Below are 16209 nucleotides of genomic sequence, written 5' to 3' on the forward strand. Positions count from 1 at the left end.
CATTGTAGTAGACTAAATGAATACGGAACAATATATAACATATAACACCACTCACCAGGGCTGGTCAAGACGCCTATCACACAAAAAGTTTGCAGAGAAACAAACCGGAACATTTCACACGTTGACATCGTGAATGTTTAACAATAAATGAATATCTCAAAGATTGTTGAGGCTGTTATATATATAAATCTTGGTAATTAACACGAGAAATATTAATTAACTTGAATCCATCATAATTTAAAACATTTCATCAATAAATAGTGCATATGTGTATTAAGATTTTTGATATACAAAAACTATTGTAAATAGTTTCATGCGATAAAATTATGTTTATCCATAAATAAAATGTCTTTTTTCACTACATATGTATATATATGTATGTATGTATATGTACATATGCATGTATGTATAAGTATACATATGTATATATACAGGGTGTCCGGTAATGAATGGATAACCTTGAAATGTCTCATAATGTTTACTTTTTATCTATTAGCACAGTTAGTTTATAATAATAAAATAACAAAAAACCAATAGAAATCATTCATTTTTGGTCATAGTGTTCAAGACAGTAAAATAAGATAGAAAAAAATTGACTTTTCTTTAAAAAATATATATCAAAGGTACTACTTGTGATATATTATGTTTCGTATTTTTTTTCAAAACGGACATAAGTTGTACTATAAGACATTTCAAGGTGATCCATTCATTACCGGACACCCTGTATATGGGAATGGGGCTCAAATTGAAGCAAAACACAATCTTTAACAACGGAAAATACTTTATTTTCTTCTTACAAATAACATGACATCTGCCCTTCATCACACCGCGCATACACCTCATCTGATGTACATCGTTTTTTAGCAGTCGTAAAGATACCACTCTCGTAAAAATAAATCTAACTAATCTATTACAAAATAATTAACTATAAACTTAAATATTCCCACACGGCTATCCTGTTCATTCATCTGACTTAGATGAATCATCTTCAGGTGAAATCCAGGGCTTCATATAATCAACTCTCGTGGTAATTGGCCCTTCAATGTTGTAAATTTTATTTTTATTTCGATTTTCGATTACATTTTGTTATCTCGTATGCTCCTAAATATTTCGGAAACAATTAACTTCCTTGTGAAAACTGAGTCTACTGTATTGCTACTAAATGTGAAAACTGAGTCTACTTTATTGCTACTAAATGTGAAAACTGAGTTTACTTTATTGCTACTAAATGTGAAAACTGAGTCTACTTTATTGCTACTAAATGTGAAAACTGAGTCTACTTTATTGCTACTAAATGTGAACACTGAGTCTACTTTATTGCTACTAAATGTGAAAACTGAGTCTACTTTATTGCTACTAAATGTGAAAACTGAGTCTACTTTATTGCTACTAAATGTGAAAACTGAGTCTACTTTATTGCTACTAAATGTGAAAACTGAGTCTACTTTATTGCTACTAAATGTGAAAACTGAGTCTACTTTATTGCTATTAAATGTGAAAACTGAGTCTACTTTATTGCTACTAAATGTGAACACTGAGTCTACTTTATTGCTACTAAATGTGAAAACTGAGTCTACTTTATTGCTACTAAATGTGAAAACTGAGTCTACTTTATTGCTACTAAATGTGAAAACTGAGTACTTTATTGCTGCTAAATGTGAAAACTGAGTCCACCTTATTGCTACTAAATGTGAACACTGAGTCTACTTTATTGCTACTAAATGTGAAAACTGAGTACTTTATTGCTGCTAAATGTGAAAACTGAGTACTTTATTGCTGCTAAATGTGAAAACTGAGTCTACTTTATTGCTACTAAATGTGAAAACTGAGTACTTTATTGCTACTAAATGTGAAAACTGAGTACTTTATTGCTACTAAATGTGAAAACTGAGTACTTTATTGCTGCTAAATGTGAAAACTGAGTCTACTTTATTGCTACTAAATGTGAAAACTGAGTACTTTATTGCTGCTAAATGTGAAAACTGAGTCCACCTTATTGCTACTAAATGTGAACACTGAGTCTACTTTATTGCTACTAAATGTGAAAACTGAGTACTTTATTGCTGCTAAATGTGAAAACTGAGTCCACCTTATTGCTACTAAATGTGAACACTGAGTCTACTTTATTGCTACTAAATGTGAACACTGAGTCTACTTTATTGCTACTAAATGTGAAAACTGAGTACTTTATTGCTGCTAAATGTGAAAACTGAGTCCACCTTATTGCTACTAAATGTGAACACTGAGTCTACTTTATTGTTACTAAAGGTGAAAACTGAGTCTACTTTATTGCTACTAAATCACCAGTATTGTAGTTATTAGCTACTTTTCTATGCTTATTATAAGTTCAGGTGTTTTCATCTTGTGTCTTGCATGGCCTCTTCGGCTTTCTATCTCAGCTCCTTTGTTTTGTTATCGCAATGTACTACGTCTTCCTGATCTATTATTTTCTGAAGTCCTTCGTCTTGGTCTGTTACGAGTATTTTAACTCCGAAAAGTAGTTTAGATGGTGTCATTTTGGTACTTCTTTGGTATGTTCCGTTCAGACAACGTTGCACTTTCGAGGTATTGTGATACTATTTGCTGGTATCATCAGCACTTAGTTTGTTTAATACGGCTATTATGATTCTATTGATATATATATATATATATATATATATATATATATATATAAAATTCTCGTGTCACGGTGTTCGAACTTGAACTCCTCCGAAACGACTTGACCGATTGATTTTTACCAAATAATACATGCGTATTCAGTATGTCTGAGAATCGGCTACTATCTATTTTCCATACCCCTAAGTGATAAGGGTGGTCCACCCTTAAATTTTATTTTTAATTTTTTAGACAATTTTTTTGGTTTTTATTTTATTATGATACAACATACAAAAATACATACAAACCTAAATTTTCACCCCTCTACGATCAACCCTTATCTTACATTTGTTAATTAAAAACTTTATTTTTTTTTTGCAAAATAACGTTTGCGGGATCAGCTAGTTTATATATAAATATATATATATATATATATATATATATATATATATATATATATATATATATATATATGTATCCGCGTGTGGTATGCGACCCCGCGTTGCCGACCCTCTTTCTATTGTGATCCGTAATTATCTCTGTGGTACTGTTTATACATTTATATTTATATATTTATATTTATATATATATACAGGTTAGTGGACAGACTATAGCGAACGGAACAGATGAACACTACAGGTGATGAGAAGACCTTGAGGTGATTCGAAGACGTTAGATAAAGGTCGCTTTCAATCGGTATTATTGGAAATCAACAGAGGCTTATGTCCAACTTTGGACTTATAGCTGAAGTGATGTAAATACTGAAGGTAAAGAATACTCAGGAAGATGTAGCGGTTTATATGATATTTTTAATATTTTAATAAAATAAATTGTATCTATATGAATGAATGTAAGTTTTGATTTTGAATCTGTGGCTTTTAAATTTGACGTTCCAATGCCTCCGAAGTTATTTGTAAATTCGATAGACGAATTTAATTTTAAAATACACATTGTTCTACGTTTTGTCTATCTTACGTAATAGGTTGAGGAAGTGAGGCGATCATCAATTGTGAGGGTTATGCTGTGAGTTTCGCAGAGGACCCAAGATCACTGATGCTCGAAGAATTGCTCGTATTAATAGCAGTAGGCAGGGGACATGTCGCGTGCCAATGGCCAGAGGGGCATAAAGTTTCTGGAGTAGTGATCACGAACCGGAAGATGCGGCATAGTTTGACTACTAGGTAAGAAAAGGACCAATATTTAGCCACTTCCGCACATGCAGTGGTAGTCGTGCAACAAAGTGCACCGCCCGCCAGTCCGCTGATAAATGCGTATGCGGCAAACAATGCGAATTACACAACTGCCACCGTCAAATCACTCAACACTGCGTGTGCGAAAGTGGCTAAATATTGATCCTTTTCTTTCTTGTTTACATAATTAGTAATAAAAATTAAAATTAATACATGTTTCTTATAGGCGAACCGGAAAGTAATGTAGTATCTGTGGATCTCACTATCAGGAAGTGGCTAAATATTGGTCCTTTTCTTATTTAGGATGGACTTCCGCATGGTAACGTCTGATTCCATTAAATACCTTACTAAGTAGACTGACATAGTTGATCGCAGGAATTCGCTAGATGCAGCGCTCGACCACTTATCATGGCGACCTTTTGCTGAATGGAAGAAACAAAAAAAGGAAAACAAGTCAAAAGACATCATATAATTTATTAAATGAAAATAAACAATATAATAGTACATAAAAACAAAATGTAGTCGTTTTAATCGATAAATAAATCATCAAATGGTATAGTTGCGAGAAATTTATTGACTACTTTGAAAATAATATTCAATTTTTCTTTTAACATATACGGTGAACCAATCTGGCAGGCTTTGAGGTACCAGTTCTTCTTAAAAATCGCCACCGCTTCAGCTAAAACAGAATAATATATATTAAATATACAAAATAATAGATATTATACATTTATGTATGGTATATCATCAATTTCTAGAATAAATGAATACTCTGAAACAGTGATTCCCAAAATAGTCTATATCGACCCCTAGGGGTCTATGACAACCTGCAAGGGGTCTACGTCAGCGAAAAAAAATTTGGGGGTCCATGAAATGAAATTGGGGGTCCACGATAGTGGATCTCAACACATACACATACATAGTACCTATTTACTTACATCATACTATCTTATAATATCAAAACATATACGTTATTTATAAAAGTACCTATGAAGTAAAAAAAAATATTATATATGTTTATAAAATTGTGTAAGTTGTAGGGTGTCGGTATTCGCTTTGTGGTCGCAATACATTTTGAACTTGTAAAAACCTGAGAGTCGCAGCATAAATGTATAAATTAACATGTGTTTTTACTTTAGGTTTTTAACACTAAACTCCACTACAGTTAGAAATTTACAGGAAATCAATATCAGGTAAGTAGGGGGTCTACCCAACATGGAAAAACATGACAAGGGGTCTACGACACAAAAAAGTTTGGGGAACTGATACAATACATTAATTGACAACAAATATGTATATACATAAATATATATATATATATATATATATATATATTTCCGACCTTACTTTAAAAGCATTAAGATCTATTGTCACGACGTCCGGAATTGCTTACGAAATTAAAAAGCTGCTATTGGTCGAAACAAAAATGTTCCAGAAGTTTCTATGTACGCCGTTTGCTGATTGGTCAATTCATAAAACGGATCGAAATTTCTAGATATTCCATTCGTTCAATAAAACGCTGCGGTCACTACAGGGTGTTTAATAAAACGTCCTTTATCACTCTTTAGTTTACAGCATCTAATGTACGTAACATGAAACAATATATAATTTTGACATTACTTACGTGAAAGCTCCTTTGTGAAATTCGGTTTAATGTTGTACATGAATCGTATTGGTCCGAGCGGTATACCCAGAGCGTTGAACTTGGTGATGGCCAAATGCATCTCCCCGTCGCTTCCTTTCCTCTTTTCTACATTTGCATCAACATTTATTTGAAAGTCATCTGAAAGAAACATATATTTAATAATTATTAAATACGAAACGACCATTCTGCATAAGCGATTTGTCACGCACACTGCAACTATAGAACTGCAGTTATTTCTGATTCGATCTCACAGCAAAACTTCTAGCATAGCCCTTTCCATGGCTTCAGGATCTTATGCCTTCATGGGCGCGTTAGTGATCACATCTCGGATCCATATATCATCACCGGTAACACACACTGGTAAAGGACCTTCGTTTTCAAATATTTCGGCAGTTTAGACGGGAAGGTTACGGAGCTACTCGAGTTGAATTAGGCGGAAGATCTCTTTTTGAATTGGGACGTTTCCAAGCTGAACGATTTGTCACTGTCTTGAATCGGCATGAATATCATCATCTTCGTCTGATCCATGTTTATTTAAAACCTATTTGTCCTAGCTCTACTGAGATCATTGTACCCAGGTCCTCCATGGTGTCTGCCATTATGACTATAACCATTGGGGATGAAAGGTTCTTGGGTGAAGACCACGATCGAATAATAAAACAAAGAATAAAGAAAAATGTACCTTGCCACCTAAGAGTAATAAGATGATGAAAGGAAGACGATGAAAGCAAGAAGTAATGAAAGAACAAAATGAAAGATATTGTGATGGAAATAAGGTAATAGGAAAAGAAATTGAGAAGTATGACAGTGAGTGAAGAATGAAGATAAAAAATCTGAAAAACTTATTTGTAAACAAAGACCCTGATCCCAACTAATTAGGGGTACGAGAGGCCTCCAATAGCGGGGGCCATAAAAAAATACAACCACGATCAGATAGACACCCTATTAAGTGGACTTGCGACATGGTTAAGATCGTAGGAAGTAACTGAATGCAGGCGCCGGAGAACCAGTCATCAGGATCTTCAGAGGAGTCCTATACCTAACAGGAAGTCCACAGACTGAAAAGATGAATAGGAGGAAATACGAAAGTCTATCAATGAGTCACCGATTTTGACCTATGGCGCATATTATCGCTTCTGAAATCAACGGTAAAATCCACGTCACTGTACGAATAAATAAAAGGTCATGCTCGTGATATATTAACAAGATCGAATTAAAGAAGAGGAGATTAGTAAACGAACTAAAGCAACCGTCATAGTCCAGAGCAGTGATTCCCAAAGTAGTCTACACCGACCCCCTAGGGGTCTATGACAACCTGCAATAGGTCTACGTCAGCGAAAAAAAATTTGGGGGTCCATGAAATAAAAATGGGGTCCACGATAGTGGATCTCAACACATACACTGATAGTAACTATTTACTTACATCATACTGTCTTATAATATCAAAACATTTACATTATTCACAAAAGTACCTATGAAGTAAAAAAAAATTATATATGTTTATAAAATTGTGTAAGTTGCAGGATGTTGGTATTCGCTTTGTGGTCGCAATACATTTTGAACTTGTAAAAACCTGAGAGTCGCAGCATAAATGTATAAATTGACATGTGTTTTTACTTTAAGTTTTTAGCACTAAACTTCACTACAGTTAGAAATTTACAGGAAATCGATATCAGGTAAGTAGGGGGTCTACCCAACACGGAAAAACATGGCAAGGGGTCTACGACACAAAAAGTTTAGGAAACTCTGGTCCAGAGGATTACCAAGTAGTGGCAATGAAAGACCAGTTAAAACGCCAAGTTACCACTGGAGCCTTAATATTCTAGACTAACAACGTAGAATTTCCAGTCACTAGGTAGACAGATGACGTCGGAATACACTGAACGTAGACCGATTGTAATAATTCCTATTGAACATGGGGGTGGTATAGACTTGTACTGATAAGAACCAATTGAAGGAGGATTATTAACACGAATTTAACAAACGATACTGTATTTATTCTGTAACATATAAGATATATCGTCAATGAAGGCTCCAGGTCACCTAGACATTAATGTAAAGGGCTATGCACGAAGTTTCCAAGCGAGGTCGTATCAGAAATGAAGTCCAAAGAGGAACCAAGATCATTGATGTGGCTCAAAGGTGCTATAGCAACGACCACAAACAGGTAGACGCAGGGTGGGTAAACTGCCCACTAGGTGGGTAAAGTTAAATATTTATTGGAATCAGGCGTTACCTCGCGGAAGAAAGAAGAATCTCCTAAGTAAGAAAAGGACCAATATTTATCCACTTCCGCACATGCAGTGGTAGTCATGCAATAAAGTGCACCGCCCGCCAGCCCGCTGATAAATGCGTATGCGGCAAACAATGCGAATCACACAACCGCCATCGCCAAATTACTCAACACGTGTTTCACCCCTCCACGGGGCATCTTCAGGAGTTATGTTACACCGATTAGTGCCAAACACAGAGTCGGAAGTGTGCGGAAGTGGCTAAATATTGGTCTTTTTCTTACTTAGGGTAAAGTTAACGCAAGATTCTTCATCGTGGCGATTTTTAAGGAAGGCTTATTAGGTTATAAAACCTTTTCAGGGCGTCCACCGCCTGAAAAGTATATGAAGAAGTAGGTAAATCGTTTATATATAAAAGAATCGCAAAATAGAACCTTGGAGAACACCCATGATCAATGAAATTCTAGTCTCCTCACCATGAACTGACCCTATGAATTAAATAACAGTAATCATGAAGTCTGAAGGTACAAAAGCTCTGAATCTATACTACACTGGTATAGTTACCTGTGAAATAATTAGATCTAAGAGAAAGATATTGAACTGCAGCCATTATGTGTCACTACTAGGATCCACAACATCGCATGTTTTTTAGGACTCACCTGCAATAATATTATAGGCGTCGTCCCCTTCAACAGGAACACCGAGGAGTTCTCCGGACATTACAAGATGACCTCTCATGTCTATCGAAGGACCTGTTACATTTAATATCAACTTTCCCGTTTCCAAATTTAAACTGAAACAAATATATTATAAGTAAGAAATGGACCAATATATAGCTACTTCCGTCATGCAGCAGTAGTCGTGCAATAAAGTGCACCGCCCGCCAGCCCGCTGATAAATGCGCATGCGGCAAACAATGCGAAACACAACTACCACCGTTAAATCACTCAGTTACACCGATAAGTGCCAAACACAGAGTGGACTCTGTTTTTGGCACTAATCGGTGTAACATTACTCCTAAGGATGCCCCGTGGAGGGGTGAAACACGTGTTGAGTGATAGCGGTGCACTTTATTGCACGACTACTGCTGCATGACGGAAGTAGTTATATATTGTTCCTTTTCTTACTTAGGATGGACTTCCGCAAAATAACGCCTGAATCTATTAAATATATTATATTTATTAATTTAGGTACAATGCAGTGATTTAATGCCTCACAGCAGGGCTCCCAACTTTCCCCACGCGCCAAGAGGGAGCAATTTGAAAGTGGATTCGACATTCGAGTTTAATCCTTTCACAGTAATATAAAAATAATATATATATATATATATATATATATATATATATATATATATATATATATATATATATATAATATTATTAAATATATATATATATATATATAATTATATATATATATATATAAATAAATGTTTTAAATAATTTACGATTAAAGTTAGTAAATAGATAAAGATACATATATATCTTTTTCGAGTTTTTCATGGCAAAAACTTGAACAAAAAAGTTTTAATATTAATAGTAATTACTTAAAAGTAAAAAAAAAAACAAAGGAACCGACGCTAATGTCTGTTGAATATAGATCTTAATACAAAAAATTCTGTGTAAATGACCTCATTTTATTTAGATTCGTAATTAGAACATCAAATTTATATTTAAATGGTAGATTGTAAAACTATAAAGCGTTAAAAGTTAATTGCCTATTTTACTGAAGAAAAAAGTTAGGTTAGGTTAGGTTAGGTTATATATATTTGTATATAAATATGTGTGTATGTGTGTGTTTACGTGGAAAAGGTACATACATACGTATAAATAACAAATTCTGCACAATATCCTATTTAAGAGGTCAATGAATTGCTCTTTTACCGTCTTTTTAAATGCTGACAGCGGTTTAGCGTATCTTATTGTTCTAATAGCTCATTCCATAGCCTGACAGCGACGATAGTCAGATTTATTATAAATATAGTAGAATGAGCAGGCAATTGATGCTGTTAGCCCGAAGGCTTTTACGGCTTCATCAGAACTGAATTCACGGAGCGGAAGGGTCCGTGAACTTAAAAATAAAACAGAAGCTGGACAGACGCGTTCCAGTTGTACGATGACGTTCGCAAGTGAACCGCTCTACCCGAGTAGAGCTGTGCAGTGTTGATGTTGTGTATGCGGCTTGGTGCGGCAGCGTGGACCGCAGGCGAGCCGACGATGGATCCGGATCCAACCTCGGTTCGTCCAAGCTGGTCGCGGTTAGGGAATGGGCAGTCACCCCCTAAGAACAGGTGTTGTGTTGTGATGAGTAGTGTTTTGTTCTATTATGAATGACACGAGGTCCTGTGCGGAGTGTCGAAGATGAAGTGATCGCTGGTGCTGTGTGTTTGTAAACTGTACTTCATATAAATTGTATGATTAACAGAGAACTTAATTGAACACCCTGTATAATGTCTATGTAAGTGGATAGCGTATTATAGTAATTTTTGAACGGTTTTATTTAGTTCGAACCGTACGGAATTTGTTTATTTGGGTCAAAATTAGAAATTGAAATTTAAGCACCTTTCCGTTGTCAGATTGATCTGAAATTTGGTACACACATTTAATTTAGATGACAATACAATATAATAAAATCAATAACATTATAAATCTAAGATGGCCGCCGATACAAAATGGCGGATTACGTATTTTTCCTTAACCCCCTCAATATGGGTATCAAATGAAAGGGCTACACTAGTAAAACACGATGATTATGTCAAAATTTAAAATTCTAGATGAACGCCGTTTCAATATGGCGGACTAGGTACATATTTTTCCACAACCACCACAATATGGGTATCAAAAAACCGTTTAACTTAAAAGTTTTTTAAATATATTTATTAGTAGTTCAGTTGTACGATGACATTCGCAAGTAAATCGCTCTACCCCAGTAGAGCTATCTAGTGTTGATGTTGTATGTATGCGGCTAAAATTTTCTATAATAAACTGTTTTTAAGCGATTAATAGAAACTACATAAAAAAGTTTCGCGTTCAAAATAACCAAAAACCTTACAAATAAACTACTATTTACTAAAATTTATAACCATTTCCCTTCGTAATCTAACAACATGCTAAATTTTCTGTTATAAGCTGATTCAAAATAGCTTTCAAATTATTTGATTAGCATATAGCATATAGCAGTTGTAAAACTTTTAATTGAGTGAATAATATATGGAATACTCTATCCTAGTGTTTTCTAACATAGCCCACGCTCTACAGGTGGGCAATTTGATTTTTTATGTGGGCATGCAAAAGTGGATTCGATACGACGTTTAACCCGTTCTTCTTGTTACATAGGGGGGCGTAAAAATGTTAGAAAAGCTAAGAGAGGAATAATAAATAACATAATGATAACATAGTTTAAAAAAAGCGTATACAAAATTTAATATATAAATTAAAATGATCACTTTATACAGGGTGATTGGTGTAGCACGTCAACAAAAATGCGATAAAATTCTATCTATATATATATATTATAAAATATACATTCATATCTTTAAAGTTTTTATATATAAACAATCAACCTGTATATACATGAAGTACACGATTTGACATATTACGAGTGCAGAAAGTTAATAAAAAGCATAATTGTATATAGTTTATGAACTAAAAAAATTAATTATACGTTTTATAAGAGAGATATTAAAAAAATAAAAACATACTCAATATTCTTTACAACGCAGTTCTTGTATCCTGTAATCACGTTGTCAGTTAAATTGAAAGCAAACTTTGACACCTCGGCCTGGACTTCCTTTACTTCCAAAGGATCAAACGCGCCGACATTTAGACCTGGTACGCCGGTCGCAATAATTGGTACGACATTGTTAGCTGATTGTACCATACAATCGAAGTCGTGTCTTTTGCACGGTACAATTATTGAGTTCACATCTGAAAAATATATTTATTTGTTAACACGTTCACTGCGGCTTGAGGTCGATTCAGCCTCATGGTAGACTTTGCACTGGTGCGGCGCGTAAAACTCGTGTTTTCTCTCTAGTGCGGCGGCTGTTTACACTCAACCGTATGAGATATGACAAAGACAAATATAGCTTTCTTTATGTCTGCGAAGCATTGACTCAATATTGTAAAAAAATGATTGAAACATGAGGCAGAAAAGGCCTCAACCGCACTACTAGGAAGTTCAGCTTGTGGCTGATTCGACCTCAGCCGCAGCAGCTGAAAGTTCTTCAAAATTGGGACCGCAGTGAACGTGTTAAGCAAAGTATGTCCACTAGTAGACTTCAAGAGACTTAAATAGAATTACTCTGTCAATCCTGATATCATATGTGTGATCCATTTACCGTCTGATTGCAATTTAACCCTTAATAGCCTAGAGTTTCAATTTTGATACCAATCTTTTGAACCGAATGTTTACATTACTATTAGTTTTTTTTATAGGTTCGTTCTACGAATTTTACTGTTGTATAATATTCTTTCCAACGAAATTAAAAAAAAAATCTATTTTTCCTTTCATCTAGACCCTCAAGCAAACACAGTAATATTAAAAAAAATCACTTTCGTAAATCAGGCTATTAAGGGTTAAATTCAAACACGACGTAGCTATCGGCGTTCGAATTCAAATCCTCGTTCGAATTTGGAATTCGAACGCGAGGAATTTAAAAAAAGAATTGTGGCCGCAATGGCCAGTCGTATAAAGCGTTCTTAAATGAACGCATCAAAATAATACCCAACATGTGAGCTTATAGTTGGTCATAGAGCCATGGAAAGAATCATACCTGAGATTTATTTATGTGATATTAAATCTTAATATAGTATAATAACATATATGTATATATACACATATAAACACACATAATAATATATATAATATATATAATATATATATATATTATATATAGTGCACCGCCCGCCAGGCTGCTTATAAATGCGCGTGCGGCAAACAATGCGAATTACACAACTACCACCGTTAATTCACTCAATAAGTGTTTCACCCCTCCACGGGGCATCTTCAGGAGTTATGTTACACCGATTAGTGCCAAACACAGAATCTAAGACTCTGCGGGCGGTACACTTTGTTGCACGACTACCACTGCATGTGCGGAAGTGGCTAAATATTGGTCCTTTTCTTACTTATCTCCGTCTCTTGTCAAACGACCATTCCTAGTCAATGGTAGGTAGCTGTGTAGTCTTAAAATACTCGAATAAAGTCATATTGAATTATATACAAAAGTAATAAAACTACTTACTTGAACCAAACAAGGCACCGACTGTACAAGACAGTTGTATGTAAAATATAATCCAGAGCAACATGCTTTATTCTTTAGTTCCGAGATCTGACTTCGGATAGACGAATCCTGTGTACTTTTTATATAAACATAAAGGGTCAAGTGCGAAACTTATATTGCAGGGGGTTCCGTCGCATAAATATGAAATAGTGATTTTAAATTATTATTTTTTTGACGGCATTCTTTTCAGTCTTTCTAAAATTCTTCAACCCATTTATGATTAAAACAGTTAGAATTTTTTCTAATACTTTTATAGTGCAAATATCCAAGTAGTGGAAGAACCTATATATATATATATATATATACTAGCTGATCCCGCAAACGTTGTTTTGCAAAAAAAAATTTTTATTTTTCAATTTAAAAATAAGGGTTGATCGTAGAGGGGTGAAAATTTAGGGTTGTATGTATTTTTGTATGTTGTATCATAAAAAAATAAAAACAAAAAAATTCGTTTTTGTTTCGTTTTAAGGGTGAACAACCCTTATCACTTAGGGGTATGAAAAATAGATAGTAGCCGATTCTCAGACCTACTGAATATGCATATAAAATTTGGTAAAAATCGGTCAAGCCGTTTCAGAGGAGTTCAAGTTCGAACACCGTGACACGAGAATTTTATATATTAGATATATATATATGTGTAAATGGCTTTATGAGGTCTACGACGGTACATGCTTGTCTAGAAGAAACCTATTCACTTTTGTTTGGAAAAAATGACGCCGGTATATATATATACATATTTATACATTATATATATGTGTGTGTGTAGGTGTATGTGTGTATGTGAGTGTGTGTGTTTTTTAAGGCTGGTTTTGTTAAGGTTTACTCTCGGTAATAGGGGGGATCTCATTCGGATCCACAATCCCTAGTTGAAAGGAGGATTTTGGTTGCGTGGGGAACAGAGCTCTTACAATTCTTCCTAGTAGAATAAGACAAGTGGGCGTTGTGTGTGTGTGTGTGTGTGTGTGTGTTTGTGTGTGTGTATACATGATTTAGTTTAGTTTAAGTTTTCACAATAGTTTCCACGGACACTTATTTGAAATTAAAACAACTGAACGGTATGAAACACTCTAGAAATTTCGACGAGCAATTTAGGTGTGATAAACTGTACATCTAGACCTGGAAGAACGAAGGGAGCTATGTCCAAGATTTCTATACACATCCAATACGAAACGTGGAGATATACGAAAGTAAATAAGGAACATCGCTCACCGGATTGATATATTGAAGTCGTAGTAGGCAAGCCAAATAGCGGACTGAACAAGTGGCCGCTGGTATGTTAACCCTTAAATGCATGACATTTATTTATACTTTTAAAAAAAATATTTATCTTGCAGATAAGTACATTAAAATGCAGGGCAAAATAAAAATGTATATAATATTTTTTAAACTTACTTTTTTAAAAAACCTTATGTTGCATATATATAACACTATGCATTTACTCTCTCATTTTACGTTTAAGTGGTATGTTGCAGTATTACATCATTATGCATTTAAGGGTTAAATTTCTGAACGGAGTATCACAGATCTGCATGGAAGTCCACGCCATATGGCGGACGCTTATATTCAACTGTATCTAAAATTAAAATGAACCCTAAAACATTAAAACTTTTCAAATTATTTTTGCCTTCGTATATTTTATTGTATTCGGTTATGTTAACTTTTTTTCGTTTCCTGTTCTTCTTATAATTTATTATGATATATGCACGCGAAAATTTTTACAAAAAAATCGTGCAAGTACACGTGAGCTGTCATTTATAAACCAATTAATGTTTTAATAATCTTCATCCTGCATGCGAGATAAATAATAATGTGATTATATAAATCAGTATTTTCCCTTCCTATTTGGCGTTGGCCCAACGCTGGGAAACAATATACACAGTTATTAAGCTACTGATGTAAAAAGTATAAAGTTGTGAATGTATTTGCTTATTTTCAGCAGAATTCTTTATGGCTTTTACAACTGTTCACATTTTCTGTATATCAAACCTTTTTGGAGTCCTGGAAAAGCAATTGATAAATTAAAAATAAAAAAAACAGTTATAAAATAGCTGATAATAGAAATGTAAATTAAATGCGATATAGATAGTAAGAAAATAAATAAGAAATAATAATGTTATATGTTATATATAATAAATGTTATAAAAAAAAAATGTCATATGTTATATGTTATATATAATATATGTTATATATAAAATTGTTAAACAAATAATAAACATTGAAGACTTCTAGAGACAACGTGAAAGTAATGAGGCATTGTATAGAAAGAATGAAAGTAAGAAAGTAAGTAAATAAAAAGGAAAAAACATCACATAAGTAAAGACTCTGACAGACAAACCATAGATCATCATCACTACAGCCGTTGAAAGTCCACAGCTGGGCATACACCTCTCCTATAAATTTCCTATAATACCGGTTGGCATTTACACCCGTGACTGTGTTTCTGCATCTTTTAAAATTATAATAGTGCAGGAAATTAATTTCTATGCCGTCCGGCGACACCACAATGGTGTCGCGCGCAAAATATAGTAATACCCCGCTTTACGCGAGGGATACGTTCCAAAAAAATCGCGTTAACTGAAATTCGCGTATAACGAGGTTTATGATTAAACATAGTCAAAAATTATTACAAAAAAATACAAATCATTTTAATCAATCACTTTAATTCTAGGAACACTATGTAACACATACTCTTATTTTTTACGGAAAAATACATCTATTGTCTTTTGGGTAACGTTTTGTTTACGTTCTTGTAAAATACGTTCATAACACCCAACACTGTTTTTAATTGTTTGACAGATGGTCAAACACCATAGAGAAGTTGATGACTGCATTATATTTATACGCACTCTTTCGCGTAATTCGAGGCATTTTTAGCGCGAAATTTGCAATTCGCGTTATAGTAAAACCGCGTATAACGGAGTCGCGTAAAGCGGGGTATTACTGTAGTTATAAATAGTATCTCTGAGTTCTGTTGGTGTTTTGTTTGGGTAACAATAAGTTACACACGTCAAAAAGTTTTTTGTCTTTATAAGCGCTTGTGCCCTTCCATCATGGCAGACGAAATAGACGACACGATCATTTATGATGAATGCGCGGACGTCTTGTCTGACGTTCCGGACGATTTGACCGATTCGGAAGAAGACATTGGAGATGAAAAAAGTGAAAGTGGAGCAGAATCGTCGGAAGATAGTGAAATATTTTCAAGGCGAATTCAACGTTGCATCTTGGAGACTGTTTTGCTTCACACCATACGAAAGAAAAATA

The 16209-nt window shown here is 34.3% G+C and overlaps 1 long non-coding RNA gene across 1 annotated transcript; it reads right to left on the reverse strand.

The window, feature by feature from the left end:
• Positions 1–8339: 8339 nt before the first annotated feature.
• On the reverse strand, positions 8340–12991 carry LOC137926397 (uncharacterized). The gene is made up of 3 exons (XR_011107708.1): positions 12907–12991; positions 11362–11587; positions 8340–8454 (listed from the first exon to the last, which is right to left on the reverse strand). It is a non-coding gene; the product is annotated as an uncharacterized lncRNA (long non-coding RNA).
• Positions 12992–16209: the final 3218 nt, after the last annotated feature.

The sequence above is a fragment of the Battus philenor genome, unplaced genomic scaffold (genome assembly GCF_028537555.1).
Source record: "Battus philenor isolate CCGP_79_NKW_IND1 unplaced genomic scaffold, ilBatPhil1.0.hap1 SCAF_29, whole genome shotgun sequence".
NCBI classification, from domain to species: domain Eukaryota; kingdom Metazoa; phylum Arthropoda; class Insecta; order Lepidoptera; family Papilionidae; genus Battus; species Battus philenor.